Here is a 12,493-nt window from a genome sequence, read left to right on the forward strand (position 1 = left end):
ATTAAGGTGGTTTGGAATAGCATGTTATTATATTGGGCAGCGGTGTTTGTTATTCCCAAAAGAGTTATGAACGACATCAACTCCATCTTTAGTAAGTTCCTTTGGTCGGGTGCTGATATGGGGTGTAAGAAAGCTCCCATTGGCTGGGAAAACTTATGTTACCCAACTGACGAAGGAGGTCTTGGATTTCGCAATATCGAGAAGCTTTTCGAGGCGTCAAATCTGCGACACATATGGGATTTGGTTAGTGGTAAGCCGACCCTGTGGGCCGATTGGGTGAGAAGTAATCTTATCAAAGATCAGCACTTCTGGACTCTTTCAGCTCTGAGTAATAGTTCATGGTGTTGGCGTCGGATTCTAGGCAGCAGGCCAACGGCCCGGCGACTTATTGGTACTTCTTTGGGGGACGGTCGTGATACCAAATTCTGGACTGATTTGTGGCATCCTCGCGGGCTTCTCTTTGATGCATTTAAAGAGGGGTATAGATATAACTCTCACCTACATTTAGAGGTAAGAGTCTCTCAGTTTATTTGGCAGTCAGACTGGGTTTTCCCAACTCATACTGCAGCTTTGTTAGGGACTATCGCGGTCGAGGCAAGAGATGTGGTGGTAGATAGTACCCTCAAAGATGAGGTGGTCTGGATGCCCAGCCAGAATGGAGAGTTTACTCTCAAAGAGACGTATGAAGTAATCCGACCTAGAGGAACTCGATTGAGGTGGACTCCCTTAGTATGGTCACCGGGTGGTATACCCAAACATTGCTTCATCACGTGGCTTGCCTGTCGAAGACGCCTCAAAACCAGATCGCTACTGGCTAGTTGGGGTATGAATATAGACACTACATGTGTATTCTGTGGGGGAAATGAAGAAACGGATGTTCACTTATTCTTTGGTTGTTCGGCCACAAAGATTATATGGGAATCGCTATTACTCAAGATGGGATTTCAGAGAGTATGTGCTGCTGATTGGGAAGAGGAGCTACAGTGGTGTATTAATCACTTTGGTGGGATTTCTATTGCTGCCCGAGTGGGTCGTATGCTTCTAAATGCCTATGTCTACCATATTTGGAAGGAGCGGAATAATAGGATATTTAGAAGTAATGTGATGTCACCGGGAATGATTATACACACTATTTGTGATGAAGTGAGGATCAAGCTGAATACCGTAACCAAACGGTTTTAAGATACAGAGGAGAATCGAAGAACCATCAATCGCTGGAATCTTACTATCTTTCTCCAAAAGCCGGTTTATATCTCATGTAAATGGACTCGGCCGACGGCGGGGAGATACATGATTAAAACGGATGGTGCACTCAACGAGGTGGAGGCGGGGTATGGAGCCATTATTCGAGATTCGGAGGGGACTGTTGTGAGAGCAGCCACAGGTCAGGTTGATAGACAGACTATCTTCATACACGAGCTACAGGGTGTTGAGTTGGGATTGGAGTTAGCACTCAATGCCGGATTGCAGGAAGTTGAACTTGGTCTTGACTCGATGAATATCAAGTTACTTCTTGCAAAACCACATCAGAAATTACCATGGAGGGCGAGGCGTCTGTGGAAGAGAGTTCAGAGGCTTCGGAGTCAATTCCGGAGTTTTCGGGTTTTTCATGTCTATAGAGAAGCCAATCAGGCTGCTGATTTCCTGTCGAAGATGAAGCTCGGACTAGGGGTAACCCACTTGAATATTAGTCAACTTCCAATGGAATTAGCCAATATTGTTAATGCGGACTCCAGAGGAACAGTGAGAATGAGGAAAGGGTGGGGCTAATGATATGATGTAATTTGATTTCTTTGATATTTTTTTATTTCTTTTTTCTTTGTATCCGTTTCGGGCTTCTCCCGCTTATCATATTCAAAAAAAAAAGTTCTGACTTTAAAAGTCTCTGTTGAAGGACATGGTTAAATCATAATATCTGTGGAAAAGTTTATGAACTATTGTCTACCTACACTAGGAGAAGAAGCAAAGTTCCCCCAAAGCTATTAGTCGATTATGAAAGAATGTAGAAATAATAACCTTGTTTTTTCAATTCAAAGTAAGTTTATTTCTCGGCCACTTCGGCACCACAATCATCAACAAAACTACCACAACCACTATTTTCATGTCTCTGGTTAAGATCAGAATTCTGAAGTATAACAGATGGGTCCAGCTATAGGCGCTCCACTAAATTATTTTTCACGTCCCTAACGGATTTGTAATTGACAATCTTTTCATTTTTTACCAAATATAGTGTTAATAGAAGAAAGAGACTAAAGATAAGCTTTGAAAGATCACTTCTTATTGAACATCTGTTCTAATTTTTTTTTTTTAATGATTTTATTTTACGGTCCAGCAATCAAAAAGTTTTTAAAGTAGGTAAATTTTTGAATAGTGGTTGTGATCCATGTTTAGGTTTATTGCAAAAGATTTGTAAGTAGGAATTATTTCCCTAAAAACTGAAAAATTCGAGTAGTCTCTCTAACACTGGCCAGTCCAAATGTCCAATACACTCAAATTGGTCAATCCTACCCCCTAGAATTGGTCAGTCTGGTGTTTGGCTTGGTCTCTCAGGTGGTTAACGTGAGACCTTGGTTTTGGACAGACTAGTGTCGTCGAACTGGACAGGACATATCAAGACTTTCCGAACTGGATCGAGTCCAAGAGTATGCTTATTTTCTCCGCCTATAAACCAAAGAAATGACACAATGTCAAAATTCAAACCAGTTTGACTAGACCCGACCGACTCTTTTTAATGAGGCAATGTCAAAACTCAAACGGCATTGACTAGAGTCAATCCTTTTCCTGGGGGTGCGAATAGCATTTTAAGGGCGCCTTTAGCGACTACCAACATAAACATGAACAAGTTACCAAGTCAGATTTTAAACTGTTTATTTTAAGGGTCCGTGGGTATAAGGTCCAAATAATCTTCTAAAAAGATTTATGATCCAATCTTCCCAAAACATGGATATTTAGTCCTTTTGCTTAATGGACGAAATTATCCATACTTTACAAAATACATACCGTTCATGTCCCTCGTTCAAAACACGCGGGTGTTAATGAAGTCGGGGGTTAAAGCGTATTTTCCATCTTTTTCCAGCGTGATTTATGGGATTTAAAACAAGCAACGAATCAATCCTTTCTCTCTCTTCTCAACCGTTTCGGAATCAAAATCCAGATTCAAATTTTTTCAAAACCGAAACCCTAAACAATCGTACGCACATCGAATTTGAATCAAAACGATGAAATACTATCCTTTGTCTCCATCTTTTATTGAATCTGTGTATATGAATCAATCATTTCTCTCTTTTCTCAACCGTTTCGGAATCAAAATCCAGATTCAAATCTTTTCAAAACCGAAACCCTAAATAATCGAATTTGAATAGATCAGAAAACAATGTATTTCATCGTTTTGGTAATGATTACTCACAAAAAATATTAGGGTTTGATTCGAAAATCTTGATTTTGGTAATGGTTTATAATCGGTAAAAACCTAATTTTTATTTGAAAATCTTACTTTTGTTTGAGATTTAGACAAATTTCAGTAACAAAGTACGCATACTTTATTAAACATGTAATGTAATTTTTTGGGATTAGGGTTTTATTTGAAAATCTTACTTTTTGTAATTTATGATAAAGTATGTATAATTTATGTATAATGTTATATATATTGTATCTAAGTGTTTATGCTTTATGCAACATTTATATTTATTACAGGTCGGAGCAAGCTCAACCACCAAGAAAGGGAAAACAAAAGAAAACACTTGACTAATTTAGAATAAATTATGCAAACTTTACGAAACATAATGATACATTTATCAAAAATAATAAAATTTTATTCATTAGATTGTCAAAAATAGAACCGAAAGTACATAGTAGATGCGGTAACCGAAGAAATAAAATCAGTTATGAACATAGATTCGCATTTCAATGGTGCCCACATGCACGCTTCATTTGCTATCTTCAACATGACACACATCAGTAACACGGTTCAAATCATTTTTTAAGAATTTAAAATCATGCCCTGTGTTGATTCTATATTGCCTGAAACTCCATCTGTAAATATCTTATCCAACCCCTCTGATTTCAGTGTGATTTGCTTTTTTTGATTTGATGATTCTACTTGAAACTCCATCTGTGATAACAAACGGAGAGAGATTAATACATATAAATTTTATAGAAAAGCATATTTTTTACAATAAATGACATGAACGTTTATGTAAATTATATATAATTTATTTCAAAGTACACTAGATTTGCATAAATAAAGCGAAGTTGTTCTAATAATGAAACGAGTACTGTTTTGAGATTAAAACATACGTAATGTTCTATAAATTACGCATAATTTATGGACAATAATATAATTTTCATGATATTCCTGATAAAGTATATATAATTTGTTAGAAAATACATATATCATGTTCTCATTTTGAAAAATCTCGTACGGGAGATGTTTGCATAGTTTATTGTAAAGTATGATAATTTATGGTAAAGTACATGTAATGTTAATTCTGTTATGGGGAACCGTACGAAAAACGCAAGTTTCATAAATCCGTACAGATTGAAAACCAGATCTGAAGAAAAAGTGTGAAAATCATTAGGCTTAAATTGCAAATCTAAAGTAATCTGATATGATGATTGATTGCAACAATAAGTATACTCGATTTGTAGGAATCAGTAATAAAGGATTATCTCATCAATATCAAAAACATTAATGAAACTTTAAGAGAGAGAGAAAGACAATAATAACATACTCGATTTGAAACAGAATCAGTAAAGAAGAATTTTGTTTACCTGAATAACAATTCAGAAGATGATTTTCAGAAGCTCCAATGAATATGAAACAAGTTTTCTGTTTTAATGGAAGATTTTCAGTCGATTAAGATGTAGAGAGTGAGAGAGAATCAACTATAATAAACTGAAACAGGATCAGAAAACTTTTAAATTGATTTTTGATTTACCTTATTAACAATGATGAAGATGATTTCAGCAACTCAAATGAATATGAAACAAGGTTTCTGATTTAATGGAGGATTTTTCGATTAAGATGTAGAGAGAGAGAGAGAGAGGGAAAAAAAATAGAAGGTTTCGATTAAGATGTATAGAGAGAGACAAAACCAGAAGGTTTCGGTTATAGAAAGCTAATGAAGATCACGGTTTCTTAATATCAAAACGTGATTGGAGAGAGAAACAGGGAGATAAAAATGGAAAATATATTTGGTGATTTTGATCTTATAACTGTTTTTTTATTTAAGAAAGGTTAGTCTAGGTATTAATATTTAATAGTTATGTTTTTATACCCTTTATGGGATTAGAGAGGACTAAAAGTCCTATTAGGGCCTATTTTTTTGGGCCATACACCCAAAAATTCTTATTTTAATTATTGGAGTAAGATGACTCAGATTTAGAGAAGTCAAGTTCAGACACAACCTCCTTGTATTTTTTCACAAATTATTCAGCCACACATTCGGGGACCTCTAATTCAGTAGATTAAAATTTGCAAAAATCAGAGAGAGAGAGAGAGAGAGAGAGAGAGAGAGAGAGAGAGCGTTCAGAATGAGTAGGAGATTTTTTGTCCAATCATATAATATAATCGGATTAAAATTTTTTTTCATCACTACGCTCAATTTAAATTGCAGAAATAGGAAACCAAAAAGAAGAATAAAATCAAAACCGAGAAATGTAAACAAAACCATGAGAAAAATTGGATCTTTGAATCAACTTCGACACATAGTCTCAGATGACCGTCGTGAGAAACTTCAAATACTATTTCTTCACTTGATCTTTTTTACACTAAAACAAATCATATACTTTTCAAACAAGATGGAGATAGATGTAAACTACAAATCCGAATAAAAATGGCAGTGAGATGAGTTAGATCTCGTGCTATCTCTTGGGGTTTTAATAGGATCGAACTAGCTCTCTAGGGTTTCGGGGTTGACCATTTTAACCTTAGGGTTTCCATTTGACAAGTGATTTATGGGCACTCAAGATTGTTACTAGGCCTACAAATGGATAAAGGCATACTTTTACAAGCCCAAATACATCACTTGGGCAGTTGCACACACCATATTTTTCTCAGAAAAAACAAAGAGAATTAAAAGATGAAGTGAACGAATGGCTAGGGTGTTTGTTGCTAGGCTAATTTTCTCTATGATCTTTACCACCATCTGCCCGATACAAGTTCTTTTGTAAAGGCAATTGACTTCGCGTGTCTATGATCACTGTGAAGTCCTAGAGGCGTCCCTCGTGATGTGAAAAGGCACCAACCTGCAGATGATTTTATGGAAGGTTTTGTGTAAATGAGCGGATTAACAATCACATAGAGTGCCTTTTGAACTTGTCATGGACACTTCACTCCCCCTTCACTAGGACGGATTTGGTGATGCCTATAGACACCAGAAGCAAGGGCGGAACCAGGATTTTAAGTTTGCTCAGACTAACCTAAAATTGCTTATAGAGCAAATTTTTTGCTTTCAGTTTATATACACTCACAGGTAATATTTCAAAAACAACTTTTTGTCGAATTTAATATTTTTTCTATCATTATTCTTATGTGTACGGTGTACCTTAACTTTCAATTCAATCGAAATCACTTATTAGAAGAAATAAGTGTGAAACTTTTGTGAATAGTTCAAACATTAAACACTTAAGCAAAACTTCACATTCATTAGAATTAATGTATGTGATCATTGGTAATTTCAGGACAAAGAACTAGAACATAGAGTTGAACCTAACAAAAGAGATAACAATTAACTTAGCAAAAAAAAAAGGGGCAAAAAATAATCAGATTCAAACGTAGAGGGCATAAGTTGAGACCAAAAATGAAAGTATAATGTATGAGGGACAATACAGAATCAATTCACAAATAAAAAAAGAACAAGATTCACGGAGAAGGGAGTTGTCAATCCGATGACATGGCATGCATTGGGCTTAGGAACCGAGCACCCGAACTAGTACGCAAGTATGCCACGTATATATTATAGAAGTACTGATATTTGACCATTGGCCTCACTAGGGGTCACTCAGAGCGTGGCTCCGCCAGAAGTGCAACGCCTTTTCACCGTGGTGTAATGGTACCGCTGCCCACTTATAGCCATACTAAACTAATGACCCGAACCCAACTTTCAAAACAGGAGAATCTCTAGGCACAAACTTTTTTTGTAAATTCACATTGCAATAACAAATAAGCAAAACAGTTGGGAATCTTAGGGGGGTAGTGGAGCAAGACTTTCGCGGACTCTTGAGAGTCCGCGAAAGTCTGAAGCATTCAAATCCAGACATTTGAGAGTCCACGAAAGTCTGAGGCATTCAAATCCAGACATTTGAGAGTCCACGAAAGTCTGAGGCATTCAAATCCAGACATTTGAGAGTCTATGAAAGTCCGAGGCATTCGATTGTAGACAAAATATGTCCCAGACTTTGGTGGACTTCATAGTTTGATGAATTTGTGAAGGATTTGGGACAAATTTGGAAGCCAAAATGTCTTTCAAAAAACAAGAGACATTTGAAGTCCATCATGTGATCAAACAACAATAATAATATTAAAATAATAAATGTCTACCAAATGTCCATCAATGTCCACAAATATTCACAGATGTTTACGAAAGTCGAAAAATATATTTTTGAAATGTTAGTATAAATATATTATTTCATGTGATTAAACAATAATAATAATATTAAAATAATAAATGTCTACCAAATGTCCATCAATGTCCACAAATATTCACAGATGTCAACGAAAGTCGAAAAATATATTTTTGAAATGTTAGTATAAACATATTATTTCATGTGATTAAACAATAATAATAATATTAAAATAGTAAATGTCTACCAAATGTCCATCAATGTCCACAATATTTACAGATGTCTACGAAAGTCGAAAAATATATTTTTGAAATGTTAGTATAAATATATTATTTCATGTAATTAAAAAATAATAATAATATTAAAATAATAAATATCTACCAAATGTCCAATAATGTCCACAAATATTCACAGATGTTTACGAAAGTCGAAAAATATATTTTTGAAATGTTAGTATTAATATATTATTTCATGTGATTAAATAATAATAATAATATTAAAATAATAAATGTCTACCAAATGTCCATCAATGTCCACAAATATTCACAGATGTCTACAAAAGTCGAAAAATATATTTTTGATTAGCACAAATATAATATGCATTACACATTTTGTCAATGGACTCAAGATCTTAAAATGTCCCCAGGACATTTTGTATGGATCAAATGTCTTGAAATGTCTATAAAGACACTTTGTCTACAAACTCTCAATGTCTTAAAAATGTCTATGAACACATGTTGTCTATAATAACTCATCCGAAATGTCTTGAAATGTCTACGGGACATTTTGTCTATGAAAGTCTGTGAAAGTCCCGCTCCACTCCCCCCCCCCTGAGGATATATACAAAATTTGAGTGCATGTTAAAACTTTCCAAAGAATAATTATCGCGTCGATCTTGACAGGATACAAAAGAGATCGGAACATGATAAAAACATTCATTCACAAAGAGGAATATTGATTAAATTAAGATAGGTATAGAAAAATAAATATCTTTGCATTAATGTAAATTATACTCAATCAAAGAAAATGCAGCAGGACCACTAATACTTCCCTTTTAGTAGTCCTTAAAGTTTGTTAAGCTCACAATTAAACGTTTCATTTGGCATCACCTCACAACCAACTAAAAGCAGCAAGGCTGGCTATGTTGTCAGCATTATATATGTTGCCAACCTCTTTGTCTCAAGCATCTTGACTTTGCTCACTCACTTAAGGTAGGTGAAAATCACCTGAGTTACATTTGCTACGACATTTGACACATAGAATCTGTACCGTTAGATAACTCAGTTCAAAATTATTAGTGGCTCGCCATCATCTTTTGGTGTAGACCACGCTCACCTGAGGTAGAAATAAATGATTTATAAATCTGGGTTACCAAGGGTATAAATAGTGATATGTATGGTAGTTTGTGAGACTTTTAGAGTATATGAGTGCTTATAAAGTCATTCAATGACAATTATGAACATATTTTATCTTTATGACTTATCAAAGCTAAATGATGTATGATTGTCTTTTTTTTTTTTTTTTTTGGAAGTCGACTACGATCTACGTATGTCGTTACATTTTGGCACTTGATACATCATAGATGTGATAAGCTCGATAACCGCCCACTCAAACACTAGCAAAACCGGGCCTATAGCTCAACAAGACATGGCCTAAAGCCTAACAAGACATTATTTACACCCTAATAACCCCAATTCAAATAACCAAAGATTCCACCTTCTCTGGGATTTCAACTTGGGACCTCCAGGAATTTCTGGAATTTATGTCAACACCTTGAAACCACTTGGGCTACCAACTGTTGACGTATGATTGTCTATTATAATCATATAATCCTACTGCTTTGGAATTTTTTTTATTAATAGTAAATAAGTAGGTTGTGTAACACCCTCACTTTATAGGGGTGCTATTAGCAAAAACGAGGGTGCCAATAGCAACACCCCTATAAAGCTTGAAAGCCCTTAACCCTTCCCGACCCTTTAATTTCTTTCCCCTTTTTTTTTCTTTTCTTCTCAATAGCTGGGAATTGAAAGAAGTAATACAACCTAGAGAGAGAAAGTGATTTCTAGAGAGAAGAAGTGTGGGAAAGTGAGGGAGCTTCAAAGGGTTACTAAAGGATTTGGTTTCTTCTTCTTGGTGCTACAAAAATCAAGTAGGTTTCTTTTTCCCTAGGGTTTATATAGCCCTCTTTAATTTTAAACCTAGATTTGAATGGTTAGAACAATAACAACTTTAAACCATGAATTTGTGTTAGGTTATCATCAAATTAGTACTAATTAGTGATACCATAGATATATATTATGATTAGAAACTAATTACAACAACAACATAGTAACCCTAGATCATTATAGTTATATTAATGGAGTATACATATACCCGGACAGCAACCTAGGTTATTTAGGTTATATAAATATGGTGTATATATACACCCGGACAACAGCCTAGATATTAAGAATTATTCGTGATTATGTTATTGTTATTGATAATTGATTGTATGAGATTATTTGTGTGGTATTGGAGCATGAGTGCTACCAATAGTTGTGTGTGATATATTGCTTTAGGTTGTTAACCTAGAAAGCATAGGCTAGTCGGAACCAAGACTGGTTGGCTCGACATGTGAGTCGATTGCAAACACTAGTTATTTATGTGATATTAGATAACTTGGTGGACCATGATCTTGAGTTCCGTTAATGGAATGAACTAAGACTGGTTGGCTCGACATGTGGATCGATTGCAAACACGGGTTTGTCAATGTGATATTGGACAACCCAGTGGACCAGGGGTTTGAGTTCAAATATGGATTGACGATTGTAATCCATAAGTAATCGGTGGTTGGCTCGCTTCCTGCTCATATGTGCTCGTGTTGCACGGATCCCCTTTTTGGGTAGGTATCCATAGTTGATGAAGAGGTCTAAGTCGATGCAAACACAAGATCATTCTTGTGGACCACATACTTCTAGTTTGAGAAGTAATTACCAACTAGAGGTTGGCTCGCCTCCTGCTCATATGTGAAGTGCTCGTGTTGCACTGTGCTCGTGTTGCACGGATCCCCTTTTTGGGTGGTATCCTTTGTCTATTGAGAGGTTTAAGACGATGCAAACATGAATGGTAAGTGACGCCATCTCGTGGACCTCAAAATTGGTTATGCCCCTCCAAAAGGGAAGTTGTATTGTATGAATCTCTTCAACCGTGTAACAGGTTGACTTCAATTGTGTTAGCACGAAAGGTGTAACATAATGGACTGTTATTATTGTTCTGTTGTTCGATACTTGGTTTTGTGTTGAATTGGTCTATTTAGACCTTAGGTAATTAGAAATCTACTAGCTGGGTTCTGACCCAGCCTACTATTTTTCAGGTGATAGAGATCGGGGAGCGCCACCAGCTTGATCCCAGTTCGTCAGCTCAGAGCTTCTTTCTTAGTTTTCGCTTTCGAGATTAGGTAGTTATTTGGAGTTTCACTTTCTAGATAGTTATTTGTTTCATTCGTTATTGTCCGACCTACGTGTCGATGATTCAGAACCATTGTTTGAGTTAAGACAGTTTAATGGATTTCTTTTAGATGATTTATTGATTCTTATGAGCTTCACATTTGATATTATTTGTCTCTTTTGATGGATATATCGACTATGTTTACTGTTCTGCGAAGAAATGCTTTGAGTTTAGGTTTTCATGGCGGCCGACGTGGAAATCTAGATTTGGGGCGTTACAAAGTGGTATCAGAGCTCTAGGTTCATAAATCCTAGGATCAGTGTGTAGGGTTCAACCCCTCTAAGCGCATAGTACGTAGTAAATTTTTGTACGGAGCTCTTGACTGTCTAAGTTCTGACTTGGTTTCTCTTTTGGATTTGAATAGAGTTATGGTTAGCGAAGGGGCTACTGGTCGTGGCAGAGGTCGTCGCAGTGCTCGCACTCGAGGGGGTGGTAGAGGTCGAGGTCGAGGTGTCCTACCTGAGGAAAGGGGTTCTACAGCACCAGAGGGTACACATGGACAGTCAGGGGGTCATGAGACTACAAATCCTAATCTGAACGGAGGAGAGACAGTGACAATTGATGCAGCCGCATTGCAAAATTTGATTAACATCGCAGCAGAGGCTCAAACAAGGGAACAAGCTCGGACGCAGAATCCGACACTAGAGACGGGAGGTCCTGTTGTGAATCTGAGGCCACCGACTGAGATGACCTGGTTGAAGTACTACCATGAGTTTATGAAAATGAAACCGCCAACATTTGATGGGACTGGAGGACCGGTAGAGGCATATGAATGGTGTAAGGAGATAGAGAGGATGTTCGTGGCGTTTGATTGCTCTGAGGAATATAAGCAGCGGATGGCAGTGTTCCAGTTGAAGAAGAATGCAGCTACTTGGTGGGACACTCAGTCTAGGCTAGTGGATCCGTTGAGGTTCACCTGGGAAGAATTTAAGAAGGTCTTCATGGAAAACTTTATTCCTTTCTCGGCACAACAAACACTTAAGAGGGAATTTCAGGAGTTGAAGCAAGGGGAGAATCAATCAGTTTTGGAGTATGAGAATGAGTTTCACAGACTCTCCCTCTTCGCTACTCAACTAATTCCCACAGAGGAGGAAAAGATTGAGAGGTTTGTCAATGGGTTGCGTGACAACATTGCTAGGTACATTGCAGGGCAACCTAGTTTCGACACCTATCAGAAGGTGGTTTCTTGTGCTAAGGTTCACGATGCTCGGATACAGGAGGCAAAGAAGCAGAGAGGAATCAAAGTGCAAAGCAAGAGTGAACAAAAGGGGAATAGTAGCAGTTATGGGAAGGTTGGTTGGAATCAGCGCAACAACTATAATGGTCAACGGGATGGTAAGAGGCCTCGGATCGAGGGAGGCAACAGGGATATGACAGTGGTGACTACAGGTAGGCAACCGCCAGTGGCTAATGTTGATGGTGTGGAACAGAGACCATTTAGAGG

The 12,493-nt window shown here is 36.8% G+C and overlaps 1 long non-coding RNA gene and 1 other non-coding gene across 2 annotated transcripts; one reads left to right on the top strand and one right to left on the bottom strand.

Annotated features, from left to right (window-relative positions):
- Positions 1-5,666: 5,666 nt before the first annotated feature.
- Positions 5,667-5,761, bottom strand: LOC147566078 (small nucleolar RNA Z161/Z228). The gene has a single exon (XR_015231663.1). It is a non-coding gene; the product is annotated as a small nucleolar RNA Z161/Z228 (small nucleolar RNA).
- A 3,698-nt stretch (positions 5,762-9,459) lies between these two features.
- On the top strand, positions 9,460-11,135 carry LOC147566079 (uncharacterized). The gene is made up of 2 exons (XR_015230362.1): positions 9,460-9,712; positions 10,916-11,135. It is a non-coding gene; the product is annotated as an uncharacterized LOC147566079 (long non-coding RNA).
- The last annotated feature ends 1,358 nt before the right edge of the window (positions 11,136-12,493 follow it).

This window comes from Eschscholzia californica, unplaced genomic scaffold, assembly GCF_041429995.1.
Source record: "Eschscholzia californica isolate CP2 unplaced genomic scaffold, dmEscCali1.0.p SCAF_1, whole genome shotgun sequence".
Lineage (NCBI taxonomy): Eukaryota > Viridiplantae > Streptophyta > Magnoliopsida > Ranunculales > Papaveraceae > Eschscholzia > Eschscholzia californica.